The sequence below is a fragment of the Eurosta solidaginis genome, unplaced genomic scaffold (genome assembly GCF_040869045.1).
Source record: "Eurosta solidaginis isolate ZX-2024a unplaced genomic scaffold, ASM4086904v1 ctg00001056.1, whole genome shotgun sequence".
NCBI classification, from domain to species: Eukaryota; Metazoa; Arthropoda; class Insecta; order Diptera; family Tephritidae; genus Eurosta; species Eurosta solidaginis.
This window is the reverse complement of record NW_027136899.1, coordinates 79,692-106,377: the sequence shown is the minus strand read 5'-3', so window position 1 is coordinate 106,377 and position 26,686 is coordinate 79,692.

Here is a 26,686-nt window from a genome sequence, read left to right as displayed (position 1 = left end):
CCGTTCCAGCGTATAACGTGTCGTGTCGCTCTCAGGGCGACTGTGGCATTTTTATGGATGTACCAGGGCGAGTGGCCGTGAGGTTGGTTGGGTGATGCGCGTTTTCGCTGCAGCGCATGTACTTCGTCAGTTGTGTATTATATTATTACCCTACAAAACCTACCCACGCCCATGCAAATGTGACTACGAATATAACCTGTCACCGTAAAATGACTAGTCAAATGACGTGGAGCGACGAGAGCGTTTTTGCAGAATAGTTAGTGCTGTGATTTCGAGCAACTTATATATTTCAACATAACCAGCAAGATTGCGGTGTGTGGGAGGTTTGGAGCGGACGTGATTCCAAGCCACCCGCGCAAAATTACTTGTTTTCGTGATACGCGTGGTGTTTTATTAACAAACGTACGTTAAAATGTGAATAAACCGAGTTTAAACGAACCGTAGCGGCTGACGACGGTATTGGTTTAATTTTGTGCGACAGCTCATGACGAATAGCGAACATCGTAATTAAATTGGAAAGTGTACCAACTGCCGGTGCTTGCGTGCAGATTGGCGATGCGTTCTTCACGACGCGTTCTATCTGCACGTATCATTTTGAGATGGCGTGCAACCCTGTCGTGTATTTATTGGTCAGCTGACAGCTGGTATGGTGAATTTGTGGCGTGCGAATATATATACATATATGTATTTGCTTGCCCTTGAAAAAAAACTAGGTCACTGGGGCAGGAGCACACTAGGCCGGTAGAAACAGTTGACTTTTTTCCATTTCGGGATGACGATGTCCTTTGCCTCACCTTGAGTTTTCTGATTGAGGTGGAACAACTTTTCTACCGGGCTTAGGCGACTGTTGTTTTTGTATATGGCCGTGAACAGGTCACGAAACGTTGGCCAAGATAGGTAGTCGCCCTTGAACACCTCAGTATCACAAGCTGGCAGGCGGATACTATGTTCGCGCGCACGTTCTCCCTCAGGTTTGACTGCCCTATCTTTTTCCTCCTTCAATTTGGCTTGAAGTTCAGCCATGTTTGACATGCATCTTAGGAATACGGCATATGCCGCTTTATGCTTGATCTTGACCGCTGCAATTTTCTTTGCGTCGAGCGTGTCAGAGCCAAGCAACTCCTCTAGGGCGTTCTCTGCTTTGTCCCACTTCGCTTGCAACTCTTTTTGCTGTATTGCAAGAGTGTGTATAGTGTGCAGAGCCGCATTGATATCATTAAAATCGGCCTCGAATTCGATTATTCGATCGGCCAATCTAATGTAGGAGTCCATGTTCATGGTTGAAAAGTGGAGAGCGAATTAACCAAGGGATATAAACTTGAAAAAACCTGAGCGAAACACCCAACCAACAACTATTAAATTACGCAGAATTGATTATTACTTTTAATTTGTTTATTTTTGTCTGACTTTGCAGATTATTGTGCCGTAAAACAGGGAGCGGGGGAAGCAACACCAATGTGTTTTGTGTAAATAAAGGGGGCCACTCGCCACTTCCAAGTTAAATTGTATTGTATACTAAGTGCGCGCGTTGATATAAACTCGACGAAAAGTGTGAAACCGTGAAATAGATCTTATGCAACAAAGAACAAAAAACTATGTAACAAGATTGATTAAGGAAATTAGTGAAAATAATAGTGACGCAAAAGAAATTAAATTTTTCCGCAGTCAAATGGCGTGAAAATTTTGTGAAAGTGAGGTTATGTACACCTCTTCCCTGTGCTGTGTCTGGAGAGCCTTACCGCTGGTGGGGGGACAGACCAGATAGTCACAAGCAATCTTAACCGACGTTAATGCAACGCGTTTGCACTTATTTTCTTTTTTGGCACTACACAGTTTTTTCACACTTTTCGCGGTTAACTACAATCACGTATGGCACTTTAAATGATTTTTCGCACTTTTTATTTATTGTTTTTAACCAACCAAAAAAAATGTGGCAAGAAATATTGCACTTACTCTGGCTTTTTGGTGATTTGTATGTTCTGGTGGTGATGTGGCAAGATGACTTGTGGTATTGCTGATGGCTTAATCTAGGTGTCGCTTGCTCAGTGTTTTGCACGCTGGTATTAAATAATATACTATCCAAATTTTGTGGTATAGCTGTTGATGGGCAAATATTTTTCCGTATAACTTTTTATGTTAGGAATTCTGAAGTGTGTGCGGTCAGCTATGGTATCTTGTGATGTGGACTGTATATAGGTACTGTATTCCAAATTCCTGGTGAAGATGGACCAAATGTTCGGCCGGTGTGCGTCTAATCCTGGAGAGGTGGGCGCACCGGGTCGATCTCAGCGGGAGTAAGCGGGTTGGAAATGAAAATAAGCAAAAGAGACGAGATTTCTCGTTATAATATATGTGATTTATTGGGTAAATGTAAAACTAGCAATAGTTACAATATTACCTGAATAAACGCAGAAATATGGCAGAGATCGCTGGCGGCAGATGTTAACTGGTTGGCTGTTGAAATCAAAGAGGCCGGTTGTATAGCAAGCTACAACCGTTGACCCGCAAAATCCTCCGTTTTGGAGGGGAAAGGCACCCACACATCAACCCCGACATGCATATGCATGAGTGCTGACAAAAAGCACACATACACGCGCATGTACATGCATGCACATGCATGAGGGCGATGGTGTGGGTGGTTATAAATTAATTCGAGTATCGAGTATCGATTTGCAGAGTTGCATTGGGGGGGTCGCAATCAGATGCGGAAAAGTTAGGCATCCTGCCTAAACAGTGGGCGTGGTCCTTCTCCGATTTTGCTAATTTTTATTAAGCGTACATATAGTAATAGGAGTAACGTCCTGCCAAATTTCATCATGATATCTTCAACGACTGCCAAATTACAGCTTGCAAAAGTTTTAAATTACCTTCTTTTAAAAGTGGGCGGTGCCACACTCATTGTCCAAAATTTTACTAATTTTCTATTCCTCGTCATAAGTTCAACTCACCTACCAAGTTTCATCGCTTTATCTGTCTTTGGTAATGAATTATTGCACTTTTTCGGTTTTTCGAAATTTTCGATATCGAAAAAGTGGGCGTGGTTATTGTCCGATATCGTTCATTTTAAATAGCGATCTGAGATAAGTGCTCATGAACCTACATACAAAATTTCATCAAGATACGTCAAAATTTTCTCAAGTTATCGTGTTAACGGACGGACGGACATGGCTCAATCAAATCTTTTTTCGGTCCTGATGATTTTGATATATGGAAGTCTATATCTATCTCGATTCCCTTATACCTGTACAACCAACCGTTATCCAATCAAACTTAATATACTCTGTGAGCTCTGCTCAACTGAGTATAAAAACGTGAAAAGAGAATCGACACACATCACCTCTTCGTCGATTTTAAAGCTGCCTTCGACAGCACGAAAAGGAGCTGCCTATATGCCGCTATGTTTGAATTTGGTTTCCCCGCAAAACTTATACGACTGTGCAAAATGACGTTGAGCGACACCACCAGCTCAGTCAGAATTGGGAAGGACCTCTCCGAGCCGTTCGAAACTAAACGAGGTTTCAGACAGGATGACCCGCTATCGTGCGATTTCTTTAATTTGATGCTGGAGAAAATTATACTAGCTGCAGAACTTAACCGCACTGGAACAATATTCTATAAAAGCGTGAGTTACAGTACGTAACCACCGCCTTATGGATCTAGCCTTATGTATACATAAGTTGATTGATGTAAACAATGTCTTACTAAATGAAATCGATATAAAATCGATTAGATATTATTATCTGGAACGAAAAGACCCTCTCTTAATATTGGATATAAAACAAACCGGTGCTAAAGTTTAAAGAAACAAATAAAGAAATAAAATTTCTATTAAAAAGTTAAAATTTAATATTTTGATTTCGTAAGGTAACAAAGAAATAAAATTTGTTTTCTTGGTTTCCTAAAAATATAAAGGAAACCAAATCTGGCGCAGTCGGTATAAGAAAAAAAAGGCAAGGAGGAAATCGCATGCAAAAAACGTGCATGACCTTAACCTTAAACGTAAACCATTGTGGTAATACATCACGCCGCCCTTTTCCAAATTCGCTGAGCTTCACAGTTTAAATCTGAGCATTTTTCCAAGTGGAAATTAAATCTTTGGCTAAGGACCTATAAACAGAATCCCGGGATATTACCACGTCGAGAGAATATCGACAAATTCAATAGCCGTTCGTAGTCAAAACAGCACCGGTATCTCTACGTCGAGAGAACATCGACAACACACAATTATCTATAAGAATATCCAAGTTGCAACCATCAATCGTTTTATGAAACTTCCAGGGTGCATCGAAATCTCGTATAGTACACATTTTCACCATCTGATGCTCCAATTAAGAGTAAAGAGGTACTACTAAGTTAGCGAATTTGAGCACATGAAATCAGCTATTAAGACCCGGAGACAACTTGAATTAAGTAAGCTAGTTCCAAGTAATATTTGTGAAAATAGAATAACGATGGCAAACGCATCTGCCATTGGTGGACAAGCTAGCTCAAACGGAGGAAATATTAACGCAACTTTTAGCACACTTAAAAATTCCGGACGCCGTAAAAGATGTGCCAGAGTTTAAAGGCAACTCCACATCGTTATACGATTTTATCGATAATATAGAGGAAATATTAAGTCTTTTGCCAGATCTTGGCAGTAATTACACAAAAATTATAGTAAGGTCGGTGCGTAATAAAATTGTCGGTGAAGCTAACGACGTTCTTAATATGTATGGAACAACACTCGATTGGCCACAGATAAGAAGCAATTTAATTACGCACTATGCCGATAAGCGAAATGAAACTAGCCTAATTCGAGATCTACATTTTATTAAGCAAAATACAGGCAGCGTCGAAAATGTTTATGCAAAGATTATAGAAATTTTAGCAAGATTAACGAATACCTTAAAAGTGCATGAGTGCGATCAGAATGTAAGAGTAGCGAAGCTTAAATTGTATCAGGAAATGTGTCTTAACGTTTTCTTATCTGGACTTAGAGATAATCTTGGATCCACTATTCGAGCTATGCGTCCTAACTCAATAGCTCAGGCTTTTAATTTTTGTCTCGAAGAACATAACATTCAATATTTGAGAAGTCCTTTGCCGTCAGGAGAAGCTACAAAGCGAGTTTCAGTTCCCAACAATACAAATCCACCACAAACTACCTTTCAAAAATCATTAAGTATAATGCCACAATCGCAAAGGTCTTCCGACATTTTTGGAAGAACCAATCAGCAATCTAGAAACTTAGACGTGCCAGAACCTATGGATACGTCTAGTGGAAACTCATACCTAAATCGTTCCAATAGCAATTTGCAACCACGTAACCCAACGCAGTACACGGTAAAAGAAGTATTTAACGTAGAATATCCAGATCATCACAATCCAATTTAGGAACCAGATTCAGGAACTCAAAAGAGCTCTAACAACCCGTATACATTTTCAAACGAAGGCAAAACATACGCTTTTAACCCTCACATTTCTTCTAAGCCCCACTTCCATACTAAATACGAAATAGATGACGGAAATTTTCAGATAGCAGCCTCGGAGACTCCATTACATTCGTAGATTTTAACTCACATCAGTCTTGTAATTTGCCTTACATTGATATCGCCGATAGCCAAAAGAATAACCTAAAATTTCTCATAGATACTGGTAGTAATATGTCGTTCATAAACCCAGAACTTGTAAACATAGACGTTATCGAAAAAATCAAACCCATTGCAATTAAAACCGTTTTTAATACTCATATGGCCGACAATCAAGTAAGATTTAACTGTTTCAAAGAATTCAACGATAATAAAAAATGTCGCTTCCTTTTATTTAAGTTTCATAGCTACTTCGATAGTCTTATAGGCCTAAAGACTATGAAACAGCTTGGCGCAGTTATTGATCTAGAAAAGTCTATCCTAAAAACACCAAAGACAGTAATGCCTCTTAAATATAAACCAAGCTATATGTCAAAAAAATACATTGTTCCACCTAGAACCAAAATAGTCGACAATCTGCGTTTGGGCGACGAAGTACTTCAGGCCGTATCTCTTTGGCCGAAAATTCAAAATAGTTACCGATCATAAGCCACTCGCTTGGATTTTTTCCCTTATAGAACCTAATTCAAAACTTTTTCGTTGGCGACTTAAGCTCGAGGAGTTTGACTACGAAATAGTTTATAAGAAAGGAAATGAAAACAGTAAAGCAGACGCCTTGTCGAGAGTAGAGATAAATCTCACAGAATCAGTTGAAAATAATGTAGATGATTTAGACTGGAACATGGTACACTCCGCCATAGAAAACCTTAACGACGCAATACCTATATCGGAGCGTCCGATTAAGGACTTTCGTTATCAGGTTATTGTAAATAAACATAACAACTGTGGAACTCAAAAATCTTTAAAAATTTTGTTTAAGAAAAATCGCAGGTACACCATAAAGACAACCGATTCCAGTATATTAAAAGATATCGTCGATATCTTAGAGTCGTTTTCCAATTCAAAAAAAAACAATCGCCATTCTAAGTGATGATGAAAGCTTCAAAGTTGTTCAAGAAGTTTACTCTAAGTATTTTAGCAACAGTAGGTTAACTCTAGTCCGATGTGTCACGCTTGTGACAGATGTAGTAAAACCCGAAGAACAGGATGAAATCATCCGAAACTATCATAGAAACTCCAATCATAGAGGTGTGAACGAAACATATAACCATCTGAAAAGAAGATACTTTTTTCCAAAAATGAAAGATTCAATAACCAGGGTGCTAAAGAATTGCGAAATATGTATGACACTTAAGTACGACAGAAACAATAGACCCATAAAGTTCGAGTTGAGTGAAACCCCCAAAAAACCAATGGAAGTAGTTCACATGGACGTCAACACAGTTCATAAAGAAAATTTTTTAACAATTATAGATAAATTCAGTAAATTCTTAAGCGCTTATTTATTGCCCTCAAGAGGTAGCATCTGTATAATACAAAAGCTGACACATTTTTTTTCTCATCATGGTATACCAAAGAAACTTGTTTTCGATAATGCATTGGAATTCACATCAACCATTTTTCAAGAATTTCTTAACTTATACAATATAAAAGCACACGTTACTTCAGCAAAAAATTCAACCGGTAATTCACCAGATGAAAGATTCCACTCAACTTTAACAGAAATAATCAGGATTATATACCACCAAGACAGAAATAAGCCAATTAGTGAAATTGTCGATGAAGCGATCCTTACATATAACAACTTCATCCACTCTTCAACTAAACTTACCCCATTTGAGGTAATAACAGGCCATTATTTCAGGTCGACACCATTCCCAGCAAATACTTCCACCATTACGAATCATGATTTCTTAAATAACCATGCCAGAGAATACGAAAAGTTTGCTGAAATTATATTCAAACGAAGTCTTAAAGATAAAGAAAAAAATATAAACAAACTTAACTTGAATCGCATAGAACCAAGAAATTTTAATGAAGATGCCTCGGTTTATGAAGCCGATAATAGAAGAAATAAGCTAGCTCCGAAATTCGTAAAACATAGAGTAAAAAATGATAACAAAATAACAGTAGAAACCGAAAAAAGAAAAATTCATAAACAGAAACTTAAGAACAAATGCAAAAAATTATAAAAAAAAAAATATATACACAATATTATAAAAATGTTTATTAGCGTAATTAATAGTTTGAGATTCACGTATACCCACGTAAATTAGTCAACATGCTTAAAATAATAAGGACATGTAAATATTTAATTTAAGCTATCTTCATTACTATTCGTTTTTTTTTTTTTGGAAAGGGAGAAGTTACAGTACGTAACCACCGCCTTATGGATCTAGCCTTATGTATACATAAGTTGATTGATGTAAACAATGTCTTACTAAATGAAATCGATATAAAATCGATTAGACATTATTATCTGGAACGAAAAGACCCTCTCCTAATATTGGATATAAAAGAAACCGGTGCTAAAGTTTAAAGAAACAAATAAAGAAATAAAATTTCTATTAAAAAGTTAAAATTTAATATTTTGATTTCGTAAGGTAACAAAGAAATAAAATTTGTTTTCTTGGTTTCCTAAAAATATAAAGGAAACCAAATCTCGTGCAAATACTGGCCTATGCTGATGACATTGATATAATCGGCCTAAACACCCGCGCCGTTAGTTCTGCTTACTCCAAACTGGAAAAAGAAGCGGTAAAGATGGGTTTAATGGTACATGAGGACAAAACGAAGTAGCTGCTGTCATCGAGCAAAGAGTCAGCGCATATGCGCCTTGGCAACCACGCTACTGTTGGCAGCCATAATTTCGAAATAGTAAAAGACTTCGTTTATTTGGGGACCAACCAGCATCAACACTTAACAACAAAATCAGCACTGCAATCCAGCGAAGAACAAATCTTGCCAATAAATGCTACTTTGGACTAGGTAGGCAATTGAAAATAAATTCCTCTCTCGGCGAACGAAAATCATAATCTACAAGTCACTTATCGTACCCGTCCTGCTATATGGGGCAGAAGCATGGACCATGACAACAGCAGATGAAGCGGCTTTGGGTGTGTTCGAGAGAAAAGTTCTTCGAAAGATTTATGGACCTCTACGCGTTGGCGATGGCGAGTACCGAAGAAGATTTAATGATGAGTTGTACGAGCTATACGCAGACATCCACATAGTCCAGCGAATTTAAACGCAGCGGCTGCGCTGGCTAGGCCATGTTATGCGAATGAAAGATGATGCTCCGGCCAAGAAATTGTTTCTATCGGAACCCGCCTATGGAAGCAGAGGTAGAGGGCGGCCCCCACTCCGTTGGAAGGACCAGGTGGAAAACGATTTAAACTCCCTTGGTGCGACCAATTGGCGCCGGTTGGCGGTGCGAAGGAGCGACTGGCGCGCCTTGTTGGACGGCCATAACCGTTTAGACGGTTAAGCGCCAATTAAGTAAGTAAGTAAGTAAGGTTTAACGATTTTTGATTTATGATTAATAATATTTGTAAAATTGAATTTATCACAATTGGGCGGTGCCACGCCCATTTTGAAAATTTTTTCAAATTTTTATCAAGAGTCTCAATATCAGTCCACACGTCAAATTTTAGGTGTACTATTTGCTAAATAATCAGGTTTTTTGTGTTTTCAAAATGTTATATACATATATAAAAAGTGGACGTGGTTTTCATCCGATTTCGCTCTTTTTCAATACCAATCTATTCTATTTTTATTTTTTTTATCTCAATATTTACTCAAGTTATCGTGTTAACGGACAGACGGACGGACGGACATGGCTCAATCAAATTTTTTTCGATACTGATGATTTTGGTATATCGAAGTCTATATCTATCTCGATTCCTTTATACCTGTACAACCAACCGTTATCCAATCAAAGTTATAATACCCTGTGTAAAAGTACAGCTGGGTATAAAAATAAAACTATTTTAGTAAAAGGAATATACCTACAACTTTCTTTTTAATTTTCCAGCTTTGGAACATTTGTCGGCCGGATATTACATTTACGCACTGTGACTTATAAATAGTATGTATGAGTGTTTCGTAATTGTTTTACGCTTCGTTGAAATGCGATTATTTTTTTATTTGTAATTTATAGTCAATTGAAAACGAAAGTTTCTAAAACGTATCTAATAGGCTCAAAGTGGGTAAAACGAATCCTCGTTAGCTGCAACGCGGACCACACCAATTCTGACAACGCACAGCTTTAATTTCTGCTTATCTTTATATACAGCATGAAAATTTAAGCGAAATGAACGTCAGCCTGAATGATTTTCAGATCAGTGCATAAAAATGGGAAATTAAACTCAGGGAAGTGTTAAATTATGTAATCAAACGCAAAAACAAATATGTGTTTAAAATATCCGTTTTACTTCTTGAAAGTTACGATAAGAAACATATTGTGCAAGTTTACACATGGTCATAAAATTACATAAGTTAAATGAAGGGATTTTTGAAAAGAGCTCAACAAGTCGGAGCAATGCTAGTGTTGCTAGCATGAGTTAATCTCAGTACCGAAAGAGTAGCTCACGAAGAATTAGCGATTCATGAAAACATGTCCTATCAAACATTGCCGTTTGTAGTTTTGTAAATAACTCATCTTTTCGTTTTAATTCGAAGTATTTCTTATGTGTAAAAGTAAAAGTAGTATTTTGAAGTGGTATGCTATATGGGGGAATACAGATTGTAACCGTAAGTGTAGTCATTAATGTGCATACTATAGCGTAATGTATACACCTCCGAGCTTGACTAGCACAGAGTTTGAGAACATGATTCTTGTGATGTCCGTAGAAGCACAGGGTAAATACCCGCATATAATATATGGAGACTTCAAGCATGGTCAGCTGTATGGGGTAGTAGTCTAACTAACGTTAGAGGTAGAGTTCCTTTCGAAAGCCTTACACCCCTGAGCTTGGAACTTTTAAATGAACCAGGGAAATATACATTCGACACTGGCAATGGACTCTATTTATAGATCTCACGTTTGCTAGTATCGAAGTAGCGAGACGAGCAAAATGGTTCATCAGTAATGTCTACACATACAGCGACCACAAAGCTATTAGCCTAAAGATAGTGGAAGCTTCACCAAGGACAGCTCCCAACCAACTATAAAGAAGAAGATGGGAACAACATCTTTTTTGAACCAAAAGCATTTTATGTTGTATGAAATGATGCCATAATACGAAGGGCATATGCGGAAGACCTGTCGGTTCTAATATCTACGTCATTACGTATGGCGTGCGATGCTGCCATGCCTAGAAGTCGCGCCAAAGTAAATCGAACTAATGTATATTGGTGGAATGAGAAACTAGCACGATGAACGGCACAGAGGCCACGCTAGACGCCACGATATGATGAGCTACACAGTAATACCCTAAAAAACAGCGCTTAAAAATTCTATAAAAATAGTAAGAGAGCGTGCTTCAAGGAACTGATGGATGGTGGTGATCTTAATCCTTGGGGCTTGCCTAACAGAACGGTGCAGCCTACATGTCCGATACTAAAGAGAAGAATCGTAAAAACCTTGTTTCCAACACAATATTACTGAACCTATAAAAGCGAGGAACTCCCAGGAATAACAGAACAGCAGGTAAAGGATGCAATTCAAAAAATCGCGGATAATTTTTTAGCAGGACAGGCTGGAGCACCAAATTATAGCCCTTAAATCAGCCATAAGGTCAATAATAAGCAGTGACGACTAAATCGCCTTTCCCCCCAGCGACGTTATGCCTAACGGCTGTACCACGGGTGGTGAACACATGAACACTATTAGGGTGGTTTCATTAGGCCACTTGAAGCCATTGCCCCAACGTCCAAGAAAAAAAAAAGAAAAGGAAGAATGTACGTGGTAGAGTTGATATGAGCTAAAACAGACAGCAAATTAAGACAAGGCAAGGCAAGGCCAAAGGTGAGAGGAAAGTAAAGATTGGAACTCAAACCAGAGACCAAAACCGAAACGGAATGGCGTGTTATACATTTTTTATCGAATTATAAACGGTTGGTTATCAATGAGTTTTCGGTTTATTATCGACGGGTTATAGGCTTGTAATTCATTTCGGTTTGTTATAGGTGCATTATGGACGAGGTATATGCGATCGATTTGTTATCGATGTGTTATAAATTTGCTATCGATAACGAAAATTACCAATGACATACTGATTTTTAATCTACGTGTTATCGAAAAGTTATCGGTTTAGCATCAAAAGGCACTCGATTATTTATCAAAAAGTTGTCGACTTGCTACCGAGAAATATTCGATTTGTTATTGGAGTGCTACCAATTTGTTATCGAAGGGTTTTCGATTTGAAAAGTAATCGATTTTTTATCGGATTGAAAATAGTTTGTTATCGGCATGTCATCGATTTGTTATCGAAGACTCATCGGTTTGTTATGAAACAGATAATGAAAAAAATTTAATATAAAATCGATGACACATCGATAGCAAGATGATTACAAAGCAAAAATAAGACGATAAGACGCTGACAGAAAGTTTTTCTAAGCGGGGTTGCCCCTCGGAAATGATTTTCTGTCATGAAAAGCTTCTCAGTGAAAAGGGATGGCCTAGAAGGTTCGATGCGGTCATATAAAATCGTTCTCGAGATGGTCGGGCTCGTACCTAAATGGTGTGGAACGTACCGCATCTATATCCGTCTAAGGGCCATCAACATCAATAACACTCTCTAAAACCTTCGGGGAGTGTCTTTGTCGCTACAACAACAACCACCAATTGCCCATTTCTGGAGGCAAACTGAGTAATCCCTGTTAATGAAATAAATTTCTTGTGGACCAACCTGGATGATTTTGAGGTCTCAATGTCCTTATGGTCATGTTTACATAGGAAAAGAACGAATCTCGAAACGAATGAAACTAAAAAGAAACTGCAATGAAAAGACCTACTGACTATGGCGCATACACTCAGAGAAAAACGCCGTTCCAAAATCCAGTACCACCGTACTCAATTCAAGCTTTTCATGTTCTTACTTTTTTGTTCTTGAAAAACGAACGACCTGTTCGCAAAACAATAACCTTGTTCTTGAACTGACAACGACTTTCTTGAAAAGAGAACGGCTGGTCTTAAAATATGAACAAATGTTCTTAAATTAAGAACAATGTTCTTAAATTAAGTACAAGAAAAAAGAAACGGTAAAATTCGTGTGTACTACAATGTTAAATACAACATTTGGCACAAGCTATCAAGCAGTTGTAGTGGCCCAGCGGTTATGATGTTGCGATTGTGATAGTGTGGCGCGAGTTCGATCACCGTCAAACTCTAAAGTTTTTTAAAACAATTTTTGTATATTCTATTTTTTTAACTCTTATTTTTCGTTGAGTTCCATTCACATATGCACAGCTAATTCTCAATCTTGTTATGCTGTGCTTTAAATATATATTCATATTGCATCATCAAATAAGAAACATTTCTCAATAAGAGAAATTATATAAAAAATGCATATTATGCGTTTTTTCGTACCTTTTGGAATTTTAATAATAATTTTTTTTTGTTATTAATATTTTTTATTAATGACAAAAAAATTATTTGTTAATAAAAAAAATAAATAATTGGTACCTTTCCACTCCCACCAATGATCAAGCACAAACCGTTCTTGAATTGAGACCGAAAAATGTTAAACCTGCAATCTTCCTATGCAGATGCTGTCTGAATGAAGAAAAATAAGAGTTGATTAACCATTTTCTCTACCGATGTTCAGGATTGCACATAAACCGACTTAGATTTCTGCGCGCTATTAACTTCTTGCTTTTATATCAAAATCATGAATATCGCCAGTTGTTATGGCGCAGTAGTACAACCCCAAGGATAGGATAACAAACAATACGAATGTAATCATTTGCAAACAGATGGTACAAGGAAATGGAAAAAATTGGTCCGGTGTTTGTTTATACCAAATACTGTAAACAATCCTGCCAAACAAAAGATATTTTATTTAATAGTATGTTTCAATTACTTGAACAAATGCAGATAAATATATGTACTGTAATTCGTATTACGTTTTACGATCACGGATCGAAAACCATTTTCACTCAAATGATAGATATGAAACGGTAATCATTTTTTGAAAATGAGAATTAATTATGGATATTATGAGTACGAATTCTCCCTATCTAACATATGTTATTACTCCGATTCATCACCTTTGGGCTATTGTGATTTCAGAAATAGTTTTCGATCACGGATCACAACACACAATACGGGCCAATTTTGTAGTCCAATCAATTTTAGTCTCACAAAGTACAAATACTCAAAAAAATTCAGAGAACTCCAAATAAAAAGTTCTAAATTTTCGTAAATTTTTTTCCAATTTTCCAATTTTTTTGAAAACGTTTTTGAAATTAATTAGCATAGCAAAAGCTAGAAATTTACACAATTTTTTTCTGAAAAATTCGAAAATAAAACAAGTAAATGTTTCTAAGTTCGGGTGTAACCGAACAATATATACTCAGCGTGAGCTTCAATTGTACATTTCATTTCAGATAAATTACTTTTCAACATAACACGTGGCACCGCCCGTTAAAAAAAAAATGTCTCCCCATTTCCTCTTACAATAAAACTTGATGACTGAAAAATCATTGATTCAAAACTATTTTTAAATTATAGCTTATTATTCTAGTCTAAGACCCTTTTAAACTTGTTTTATATATAAGTTGCCGTGGTCTTTAAGCGATCTCGTCCATTTTTTCTAGAAATATTTCCTGCTATAAGGAAAATCTGTGTACCCAATTTTATTACGATCCGTTAATTGTTTTTCGAGTTATTGCTCCCGAAACATAGAAAATTGCTTAGTCATAAAATGGGCGGTGCACGCCCATTTTTTTAAACTCGAAGTTTTTCCTATTGTTATAAATCCACTTGGGAAATGACATACCATTGATATAAACCTCTTTTTTGAAAAGATATAGCTTATTTTATTCGTCCACGACCCTTTTAAAAATCTCTTATATAAAAGTGGGCGTGGTCCTTAACCGATTTCGTTGATTTTTCTTCAAAGCATTCCCTATAGTAAAGGCAACCTCTGCCGAATTTTGTTACGATAGTTTTAACGATCTTTGATTTATGATTAATAGTATTTGTAAAATTTATTTTATCACAAGTGGGTGGTACCACGCCCATTTTAAAAATGTTTTTCGACTTTTTATCAAGAGTCTCAATATCAGTGCACACGTAAAATTTCAACATTCATCATCATCATCATCATTTATTTAAGAGTTCGTTATTAGTACAGTAAGATAACATAATCTTTTATCGTACAACACAAAATTATTAAAAGTCAAGTGAATCGTATTCATTTATAATTATACATACATATAATTAATTTAACAAATTTTAAAACAGAATAAATAGCTTAAGTATAAAAATCATAGAAAAAGGAAGGTAAGAAGTCAATAGAGGATAGGTTGCATTATGCTGATGGTTGGTTTATGTTTTATTAGAAAAAAAACTATAAAGAACACGTCTATAGTTGTTTTGGTTTAAAGAGTTTCTCACAGTAGACGGTATTGAGTTCCAGAGACGTATGGTGTTGACGAAGAACAGCCTAGCCGATGCCACATAATTAAAACTCGGTATATTCAGAGTACATGACCTGGTGGACTTATTAAACGCAAGTTTGTCATACAAGTATGGGGGAGACTTCGTTAAGATTAGTCTGAATAAAAATATGGAACTCCTTGCTCTTTGATACTCAGTTATGTGGCAACCTAATAGACGAGATCTCCATGCAGATACATGGTCAAATTTGTGCAAGCCATACACATACCGAGTGACGTGGTTGAAAGCAACCTCCATTTTATGGGCAGAGCTCGAGTCTAATGCATTGTATACCACCTCTGAGTATGTTATGATTGGCATAATGAGCTGTATGGCTAGCTTTCGCTTCAGATTACGCAAAGTGCCATAAACTTTACCCATCACGGCGTTAATATGGTCGCTGCCATTAAGACTGGAATTAATCACTATACCAAGATTCTTTACTTTATTGACGGTCTTCACGTTAGAGTTGCCAATAATTATTGCAGGTATTTGAAGGCTCCATATGTTTTTCTTAGCAATAGGTAACATGTATGATTTTGAAACATTGAGACATAGGTCATTGTCATTCGCCCAACATAATATGGATGACAAATCACTATTTACTCGACAACATAAGTCACATATATCAGTAAACTCACTAGACAAATACAACAGAATATCGTCAGCGTACGCATGCACATTAACAAATTTACACACATTAAACACATCGTTTATAAAGAGACTAAATAGCAAAGGACCAAGTATACACCCTTGAGGAACACCAGCTGTTAACTCCTTTGGCTGCGATACATCAGCACCGTTGCTCACAAATAGTGACCGGCCGAATAGGTAACTTTTTATCAAGTTGTGAGCGTTGTTACCGAATCTAAAGTAACGTTGCAAATTGTAACATAACAATGAGTGGTTAACAGAGTCGAATGCCTTGGAAAAGTCGAGTAAGCATAGAAGCGTTAGTTGGCCTTTGTCAAAGGGCACGCGTATGTCATCCAAAATTTTTATTAGGGCAGTTGAGCAGCTATGTCCAGCTCTGAATACGGACTGACACGGAGATAATAAGTTATGTTTAAGCATGTGTGTGCCAATTTGCTCCGCTAGTAAACCTTCGAGTGCTTTAGACAAAATTGGTAAAATGCTTATAGGTCTAAAGTCTCCCGGAGAATTTGCCTTCCTATTTTTAGGATGAGGTAGAACCTTGGCCACTTTCCATACATCCGGAGGTTGTAATAGAGTGATTGATGATATGAGTTATTGTCCATATTATGAACGGAAGAATAATTTTCAAAAATTTGATAGGGATTTCATCCACTCCTATAGCCTTGGTTTTAATTTTGAGGATGCACCTTATGACATCAACTTCTGTCACCGCAGAGAACTCAAGCCTCTCCCCCGAATTACATGCAGGTACACAATACAGGGAATTCACAGGACTTAAACTATACCTAGGACCACTAAGAAATGCATTATTAAGCACATCGGACTTCAAGGAGCATTCGGAAATGGCCTTACCACAAACACGCAAACTTTTTAAATTTCGCCACAAACCACTGGGTGGAAGATCTGAACCCAAACGTGACGAGTAGAGCTTGCACTTTTCCATTTTAATAATCTTTGTGGCTGTATTTCGCGTATATTTATAAAAGACCCAGTCTGATTCCCGCCTTTTCTTTTTCCAAATGGAATAGGCCTTATTCCTCGTTTTAATTGCATCTATCACTTTCCTATTAAACCAGGGGCATGTTAAGGACTTAACTTCTCGAGTGCGCATGGGGACATGATTCTCAAGTGCATCAGTTATTTGGTTGTTAAGAAACCCCAGCTTCTCATTAACGGTTGGAAGACGCCAACATTCACACCAATCGACACTAGACAAATGGGAGAAAAGAGCGTTTTGGTCAGGTGAGCGGTAATCTCTATAACTATATGTAGTTCCTATGCTAGGTTGGTCAAATTTGAGGTCAAGTGAACAAAATATAAGATCATGGTCTGAAATAAACGATAACTGGTCAAATTTTAGGACAATTGTAGGGTCAGCGTTAATAAAATATTCCAACAGGCTAGGACTACAGTTATGAGCATATTTAGTAGGTACACTTGTGTTAACAACAGAGAGACCTGCTCCAGCTACGTTATCAAGGAGCCTAACACTGGAACACTCGCGAACAAGAAGGTTGACATTTAGATCTCCACATATAACCAAATAATTATAGTCGACTACATATGAAGCCAAAGGCGAAAATAGTGCGTCAAAGCTTATCGACTTGTGGGGATTGTACACACATGAGACAAACATTTTAACAGAATTACTATACAATTCGACAAACAAATACTCTACCCCCTGGACCCTCAGACATCTTTATACATTTCATTTTGATACTATTTTTGCAATATATCGCAACGCCTCCACCTTTTTATCCTTTCTGTCATTTCGGATTAGGCTATAGCCATCGATGGTAGCGTGAATGTCATCCAACTCTGGCGTAAACCAAGTTTCTGAAACACAGATTACATCCACAGCAGAAGATTCAAACACATACCTGGCGTAATCCATCTTTTCATTGAATAGACTTCTAGCATTGAAGTGAACAATGTTGAATCCCGTTTGTTGTTTACACAGCAAGTTTACCATCGCAAGGCTGTTATCTACAGCACCACTTACGCCTCTGCTAGGAGACATAGTATTATTTACTAAATAATAAGGTTTTTTGTGTTTTCCAAAATGTTATATATATAAAAAGTAGGCATGGTTATCATCCGATGTCGCTCATTTTCAATACCAATCTTTTGGGTGCAGATAAGCTCGTGTACCAAATTTGGTGAAGATATCTCAATATTTACTCAAGTTATCGTGTTAACGGACAGACGGACGGACGGACGGACATGGCTCCATCAAATTTTTTTTCGATACTGATGATTTTGATATATGGAAGTCTATATCTATCTCGATTCCTTTATATCTGTACAACCAACCGTTATCCAATCATCTGTGTGCAAAGCATACTGAGTATAAAAAGAAGAATTAAATCTACGAAATTTCATACAAAATGGCCATTGCCAGTTTCCTGATCATTGCTCTGTATGTACATTAAGCTGGGTCGATTTATTAACCTATATCGCGCCACCGATGTTTCGATAGGTTTTGGGCTCAGGGAAAAAATAATTTTCGAGCCTGCAAAATTTGAGTTTTTTGACTTTTTTTCTTTGATTTTTAAGGTTTCTTTCATGACCTACTTAAACAATTTTCATTTGATTTTAAAATTTTCATTATACCCTGTCCGACTCAAAATTGTCCGCTAAAAACTTTGGCGATAACAGTTTTTTGGAAAAAAAAAATTATTTTTTGGGTTTTGAGGAGTGTTTTGGTGAAAAAATTTATTTTTTCGCCATTTTTTTTTTAAGGGTTTCTTCAGAAACGTGCAAAAGTGTTGCCGATGAAAACGAATTTGTCTCATAGTTCCTATCCCACTTAAAATTATGCGATAAAAACGTTGGCATTAACAGTTTAAAAAAAAAATTTTTTTTTGGTTTTTGGGACTTGTTTTGGTCGAAATCGATTTTTTTTCATTTTCAAGGCTCCAAATCATTTTTTGTGTATACATATGTTTCCGTTAGACCCACCAATAAGTATACCCACCCTCAATTTTTGAGATATCTTGATGAAATTGGTAAGCAGGCATATTTTGATTGTGGATTTGACATTTGCCGGAATCGACCGGATCGGACAACTATAGCATATACATACCTCCCATACAACCGATTGTTCAATAAGAGGGTTTTCGCCATTTCTGCCCCATTTCTGCCTCATTTTAACAGCTAGCAACATCAAATTTTACCACAAGCTTACGTATTGGGCATAGATCGTTGTCTGAAAAAATCGTCAAGATCGGACATATTTATAATAAAAATCGCTTTCGACAAAAATGATGAAAATCCTCTTACCTGAACAGTCGGTTGTATGGGATTTATATTATGTTTCCAAATTTCATTTCTGCTTACCAAATTTCATCAAGATATCTCAAAAATTGAGGGACCAGTTTGCGTTCAAACAAACGGACGGACGGACGGACAGACGGACATGGCTAAATCAACTTAGCTCGTCCCCTGATCATTTTGGTATACTTATTGGGGGGTCTAAAGGAAACATATACATAAAAAATTATTAAAAATGAAAAAAAACGATTTCGACCAAAACAAGTTGCAAAAACAAAAAAAAAATTTTTTTTTTTAAACTGTTCTCGCCAAAGTTTTTAGCGGACAATTTTGAGTCGGACAGGATATACATGAACATTTTAAAATCAAATAGAAATTTTTTAAGTAGATCATGAAAAAAACCTTAAAAATAAAAGAAAAAAGTCAAAAAACTCAAATTTTGCAGGCTCGAAAATTATTTTTCTGGGTATACTTAGTGGAACTTTTTTTTCCTTAGCCCAAAACCTATCGAAAAATCGATGGTGCGATATGGGTTAACTTTCGTCCATGCAAATCAACTCAGCTTAATGTACATACAAGTTAAGGAACATGACTCCACTCAAATCAGGTGGCAAATATAAACAAATTGTTTAAACATTGCTATTTGATTTATTTACGGAATCTGTTGTAACATTCCATTCCCACATACTGACATTGCGTTAGCCAGCTGATGCAATGCCAGGAGTAAAATTACTAAGGTATCGTATTAAGATAAACATCCTATTCAATATTCCTAATGTAAACTATTTGTAAGATATAAATAAGAGTAAAATGTAAAGCTTAGTCAGTTTTTGAGCAGCATTGAAATAAAATGCAAGAGTTTTTTTAAAAACTCAATTAACCCAACATAAACTTTAATTGGCGATCCTGCCAGGAGCCACGCAGTGATAGCCTGTAAAAAGGTTGCGTGTCCTCCGGAGTGAAAAAAAACACTGTAAAAATTAAAATAAAAGAAGTATCTCTAAAAAGGAGAGAAAAGGAAAAAAAACACTGTAAAAATTAAAATAAAACAAGTATCTCTAAAAGGGAGAGAAAAGGAAAAAAAAACACTGTAAAATTAAAATAAAACAAGTATCTCTAAAAAGGAGAGAAAAGGAAAAAAAAACACTGTAAAAATAAAAGAAAACAAGTATCTCTAAAAAGGAGAGAAAAGAAAAAAACACTGTGAAAATTAAAATAAAACAAGTATCTCTAAAAAAGAGAGAAAAGGAAAAAAAAACACTCTAAAATTAAAGCAAACAAAAAATTTGTCAGCTTACAAGAAACCTAAAAACGCGAAGTACGTAACTCCAGAAAGTGAAAGGACCACCAACATATGAACAGCAGCATTCATCCACAAAGCGAACAAGGATCTAATAGAAGGACGAGAATCCGAAGGCGAAGAAGCGTAAGCTAATGAATAAAATAGTTAAGGTATATGTTAATACAAAGTATGTATAAATAATTATATATATGTACATATAAATTAGAAGATTATAAAAGTGAAAACAAAACAAGAAGAGATAAAGCAAAATTGAAAAATAAAAGTTATATGAAGTGCTGAAAGATTGTGAAAGAAGATTTGAAAAGGATATATAGATCTGGATTCTTTGATAGAAGATTTGACAAAAATGTCACTAAATAGTAATAATAGTACCACTGATATGGATGTAATATCTAGATTGATTGCCGCCAGTACGGCATCATTACGAACGGAAGTAGAGCAAATGAGGCGACAGATACAGGTCATCAACACCAGTGATGCTGTGACCGAGTTTTTACCCGAACAAATAGATTCAAATATAAATTGTGACGAACCTTTAGACGTTATCAAATCTTTGCCTGAGTTTGGGGGTAAGATAAATAATTATGTAAGTTGGCGCGAAGCAGCCAATAATTCCATGTCCTTGTACACAAGGGGAAGTAGGAAATATTTCGCGGCGTTAACAATTTTAAGGAATAAAATTACCCGTGAGGCCAATGATATACTGACCAATCACGGAACAGTTTTGAATTTCGACGCAATTTTAAGTCGTCTGGACTTTGCCTTTGCTGACAAAAGGCCAAGTCATATAATCGAACAGGAGATGAGTGTCCTGAGACAGGGATCGAAATCCCTGATAGGTTTCTATAATGAGGTTAACGAGAAGTTGACGCTTCTCATAAATAAGACCATAATGACTCATGGGACAAGCTCACCCATAACTAAAGAGCTAAACTCTAAAAACAGAGCCACTGCTCTGCGGACCTTTATAACTGGGCTTAATCACCCATTAGATCAAATACTGTTTACCTTGGCACCGAAGGATTTGCCAAATGCGCTTGCCAAGGCTCAAGAGTTAAATGCCAATCAAATGAGGTCACAATTTGCTTTGCAATATTCGCAAAGCCACCCGCAGAAAAGTTTTAATTCATCTCCCCACAGATTTCCTTATAATAATCGGAGAAGTCAGGTGTTTCAGAATAATTTGAGGTACCCGCAGAAAAATAGTCCAATATTCGGTGACGATAAAAAAACCCGTCCAGAGCCAATGGATGTAGATCCATCCCTGCAAATTGAGAATAGGCCTAGTAATAGATATATGCCACAGGGAGTTAGAAACAATTTGCAAAACAACAATTTTAATAAAAGAGTTGGAGGTGCGCAAGTCAGTGCGCAACCACAAGAAAAAGTACAACGAGTAAATAATATTAATGAAGGCCATTTTTTAGGCCAAGAGTAAGCTTGCCATATATATATCTGTATGACCAAGCTATAAAAAAAGATTTTGAAATTTTAGTGGATACAGGTGCAACATCCTGTTACATCAGGAAGGGAATTTATAGGAATCCAAAAGAATTGGATATTTATAAGAGGATAAAAACCATTAATGGTTATACAATAATAAGATTTTACCATGAAATTCATCTGTTTGGTGTTAAGGAGATTTTTTACGAAATTGATAGCTTGGAGTCAGATCTCCTTATAGGTTATAATTTATTGCGGAAAGTCAACGCTTTAGTGGATCTGGAAAACCAGAAGTTAATTGTTAATAGAATTGGGAAAATTTATGAATTTGGGGAAAGGAGTGCTATGAAGCACAGTTGTGAAAAAGAAAGTGAGGTTGATAAAGTGAACTTTGTGGAACAAAAATGTTCCACAGCGCCAGCCGATGGTAATACCGGCAATAGTACAGATAATATAAAAAATAGAACAAATGTGGAACAAGAACGTTCCACAGCGCAAGCTGAAGAATGTACCAGCAAAATTCCAAATAATAAAATAAGCCCAAAAGAGGGAAATATAAAAAATATTCGTCAGAAGATAATTGATGTTATAAAAAAAGAACATGAAGATGTTGATTTGGATTTACCATTCAACACAGATGTCAGAGCAGAAATTCGCATGGATGAGGAAAGACCCATTTGGTCCAAACAATATCCATATCCAATGTCTGTTAATGGTTTTGTTAATGAAGAAGTCCAAAGTCTATTGCGGAAGGGGATTATAAGGGAAAGTAAGAGTCCATATAACTCTCCATGTTGGGTAGTTCCAAAAAAGGGAATTAATAAGGATGGAAGTCCTAAGCTACGCTTAGTGATTGATTTTAAAAAAATAAACGAAAAAACCATTCCGGATAGATATCCGATGCCGAATCCAGAGATCATACTTTCAAATTTGGGGGAATCAAAATATTTTTCAACGATAGATCTCGAATCTGGATTTCATCAAATATTAATGAGAGAAGAGGATATTGAAAAAACGGCTTTCTCTGTTAATAACGGGAAGTATGAGTATGTGCGGATGCCCTTTGGCCTTCGCAACGCGCCCAGCATATTCCAGCGGACTATGAATAATATTTTGCATGAATATATCGAGAAGTTTTTTCATGTCTATATTGATGACATTATAGTATATTCACGTAATTTGGAGGATCATTTGAAATATTTAGAATTGGTAATAGAAGTACTAAAAAAGGCCCATATGAAAATATCTCTAGAAAAGTCTAGGTTTATCGAGCAAGAAGTTGAGTTTCTGGGATACATTGTATCTCATAAGGTCATTAAAACCGATCCAAAGAAAATAGAAGCAATAAAAAATTATCCAATACCAAGAACTCTACGTCAGGTTAGAGGATTTTTAGGTTTAACGGGATATTATAGGAAATTTATAGAAGGTTACGCTAAAATAGCAAAACCAATTACAAAATATTTACAAGGGGAAAATGGTAAAATCTCCCAATTTAAATCAAAAAAAACTATTGTCAATCTAGACCAAGAGGCAATAGCTGCTTGCGAAAAACTAAAGGGATTGTTGTGTCGGCAGATAGAATTGATACAACCAGATTTTACAAAAAAATGTGTTCTAACAACAGATGCATCAAATGTAGCCGTAGGAGCTGTGTTATCTCATGAGGGGAGACCAGTGACTTTTATTTCAAAAACATTAACCACGACAGAAAAAAACTATGCGACAAATGAAAAGGAATTATTTGCCATTGTGTGGGCATTGAAGAATTTACGAAATTACCTTTATTCGGTGAGAGATTTGGAGATTCACACCGACCATCAACCATTATCATTTACAATTTCTGAAAGAAATCCAAATATCAAAATGAAAAGATGGAGGACATTTATTGAGGAGTTTTCCCCAAAAATTATTTATAAACCAGGTGCAATAAATGTGGTTGCAGATGCTTTATCCCGGCAAATTTTAAATAATGTAACAGAGTCGGAAAATGATGAAAGTAACTCAAGCGACTCTTTAATTAATACACAACATTCTGCAGAAAGTAGTGATGAATGTCAAATTGCTGCAACAAAAAAACCATTAAATCATTTCAAACAGCAAATCCTTATTGATAAGGGTGCTAGAATTACAGCCTTAGAAGCCATATTTCGATTTAATAACAAACGCTTTTTGATCGAATATGATCAACCTGAAAATATTCCTTCGGTTTTGACAGAATATTTGAACCCAAAATTGGTTACCGCAATTTACTGCACACCAGAGGTGCTTTATGGAATTAAACATGTCTTAACAGAAACTACCCATCGACAAAATTTATGCATTCTAGATCTTTCCCTAATGATATTACTAATAGGGAGGACCAAGCGGCTATTATAGAACAAACTCATAATCGCGCACACCGCAATTATAGAGAAAACTTAAAACAAATCAAAGATCAGTACTATTGGCCCGAAATGTATAAGCAATTTAAACAATATTCAAGAAATTGCGAAGTATGTAACAGGAATAAATACGACAGGCATCCGAAAAAGATTCCAATTGGGGAAGTTCCAATACCGAAAAGAGAGGGAGAACAAGTTCATATTGATATTTTTTATGCTCAACATTTGAAATTTATTACTTGGATTGATGCATATTCTAAATATTTGGTAGTAAAGCAAATTGAAGATAAAATTAATTTGGAGGAAAAAGTAATGGAAGTTATCCAAAGTTTTCCTGAGTTAAAGGAAATAACGGTTGATAATGAACCTGGGTTTATTACAATGCAGTTTAAATCTTTAATGCAAAGATTAGGAATAAGAATTATTTTTTGTAGTCCAGGTCATAGCACAACTAATGGACAAGTTGAAAGAGTGCATTCGACCGTAATAGAAATCGCGCGTTGCATTAAACACGAATATAATTTAATAAGTTTTGCTGAGTCGATATATCGTGCTGTGCATCAATACAATAAAACGATTCACTCAGTAATAGAAGAAAAACCATTTCAAATACTTTTTAATAAAGTGCCACTTGATGCAGTTCGGTCAAAGCTTTTGACTGCGCAAAATAAAATGTTAGATAGGGAAAATAGAAACAGGGTTAGTAAAACATACCAACGTGGCGATGTTATATATGAAAAGATTATAGGGGAGAGAAATAAGCTAAAACCTAGATTTAAAAGCAAGTGGTAAAGGAAGATTTAGGAAATAAAGTTAGAATCAATTATAGGAATAGAATAGTACATAAAGATAACATTAAATCTTAACTTTAATTACAGGAAATGGAGTTAATCATATTTCTGGCATTAATTACTATAGTAGGGACGGATATAATCGATTATACAAGAGAAGATTATGTATTAATAGAAGATGGAGACGTAGCATTATACAACGACTTTGGTGACCTTTTCCATGTTACAAATTTAACTTATTTTTCCGAAATATTACTACTAGATCAGGAGGATTACAACAAAAATTTAGGTTATGATAATGTTAGGGAAATTGACATACGTGACGAGTTTCATATCAATATGGACCCAGAAATAGAGCTAATGCGGACGTTGTTAGGGCAATTAAAAAAAACGGAGAGACGTTTAAAAAGAGGAATTAATGAATTAGGGACTTTATGGAAGTGGATAGCTGGTACCCCGGATCACGACGATTTAGTTTTGGTAAATAATAAATTAAACGAGTTAATTTTAAATAACAATAAACAATTTATGACAAATTCAGAAGTATTTAAAGTTATTTCTCAATTATCAGAGACAATAAAAAAGCAAATAAAAATGATCATGCTACACAATTAAGGAAACGTAGGAATAAATTTTTACTAAATGAATTACAGAATATTATTCATACAATAACTTTAGGAAAATTAGGTATTTTGAATCCAGCAATTTTACATTTAGATTAAATTAGAGACATTATTGCAAACGAACATGGACGATTGAGTGTGACAGATTTAATAGATATTTCTAATTTCAAAATATTACAGAATAAAGATTTAATAGTTATTTATATTAGGTATCCAAAAATTTTTTTAGATTGTAAATTTTACGAAGTAAGAGCAATAGCTAAGCAAGATGGTAAGTTATTTATCGAAAAAGAGATTGCAAAATGTGAGAATCAATATGTTAATGTTAAAAATTGTAAGAAAGAAATAGTGAATGTATATTGTGAAATAAAATCTTCAAATTCTTGTTTAGTGGATATTTTGTTAGGAAAATCGACTAGATGTATAAAAATTAAAGAGAGGAATAAAGAAATTGATGTAATAAAAGATGGTGTTATTTTAGTTTCAGGAAATCATACTGTTGACAATCATAATGTAAATGGAATTTATCTCGTAACTTTTAAAAATCAGTCAAAAATTGACAATGTAACTTATGAGAACACAGATGCAAAAATATGGAAATATGTAAAAAATAATAAATTCAGTAACTTTGAAATTGTTAAATATATAGAATCTGAAGACTTAAATTTAAAATTTGAAAATATAAGCTTTATTGATGTCATAAAAGGTGAAATAAAATCAAAACCCATATTTTGGATAGGTTTAATAATAGTAACAGTTATATTTATGATAATAGTATTAGTCAAAGCTGCTAATCAATACAAAATATTTAAGCAAAGAAAACAAACTGAAATTAATGAAAAGATATTTAAAAACTTGAGTTCTCAAATTGAAATATTAACTAATTCACTGAATTAAACAGGGACGTTTCATCTGAAGAAAGGGGGGAGTTAAGGAACATGACTCCACTCAAATCAGGTGGCAAATATAAACAAATTGTTTAAACATTGCTATTTGATTTATTTACGGAATCTGTTGTAACATTCCATTCCCACATACTGACATTGCGTTAGCCAGCTGATGCAATGCCAGGAGTAAAATTACTAAGGTATCGTATTAAGATAAACATCCTATTCAATATTCCTATTGTAAACTATTTGTAAGTTATAAATAAGAGTAAAATGTAAAGCTTAGTCAGATTTTGAGCAGCATTGAAAT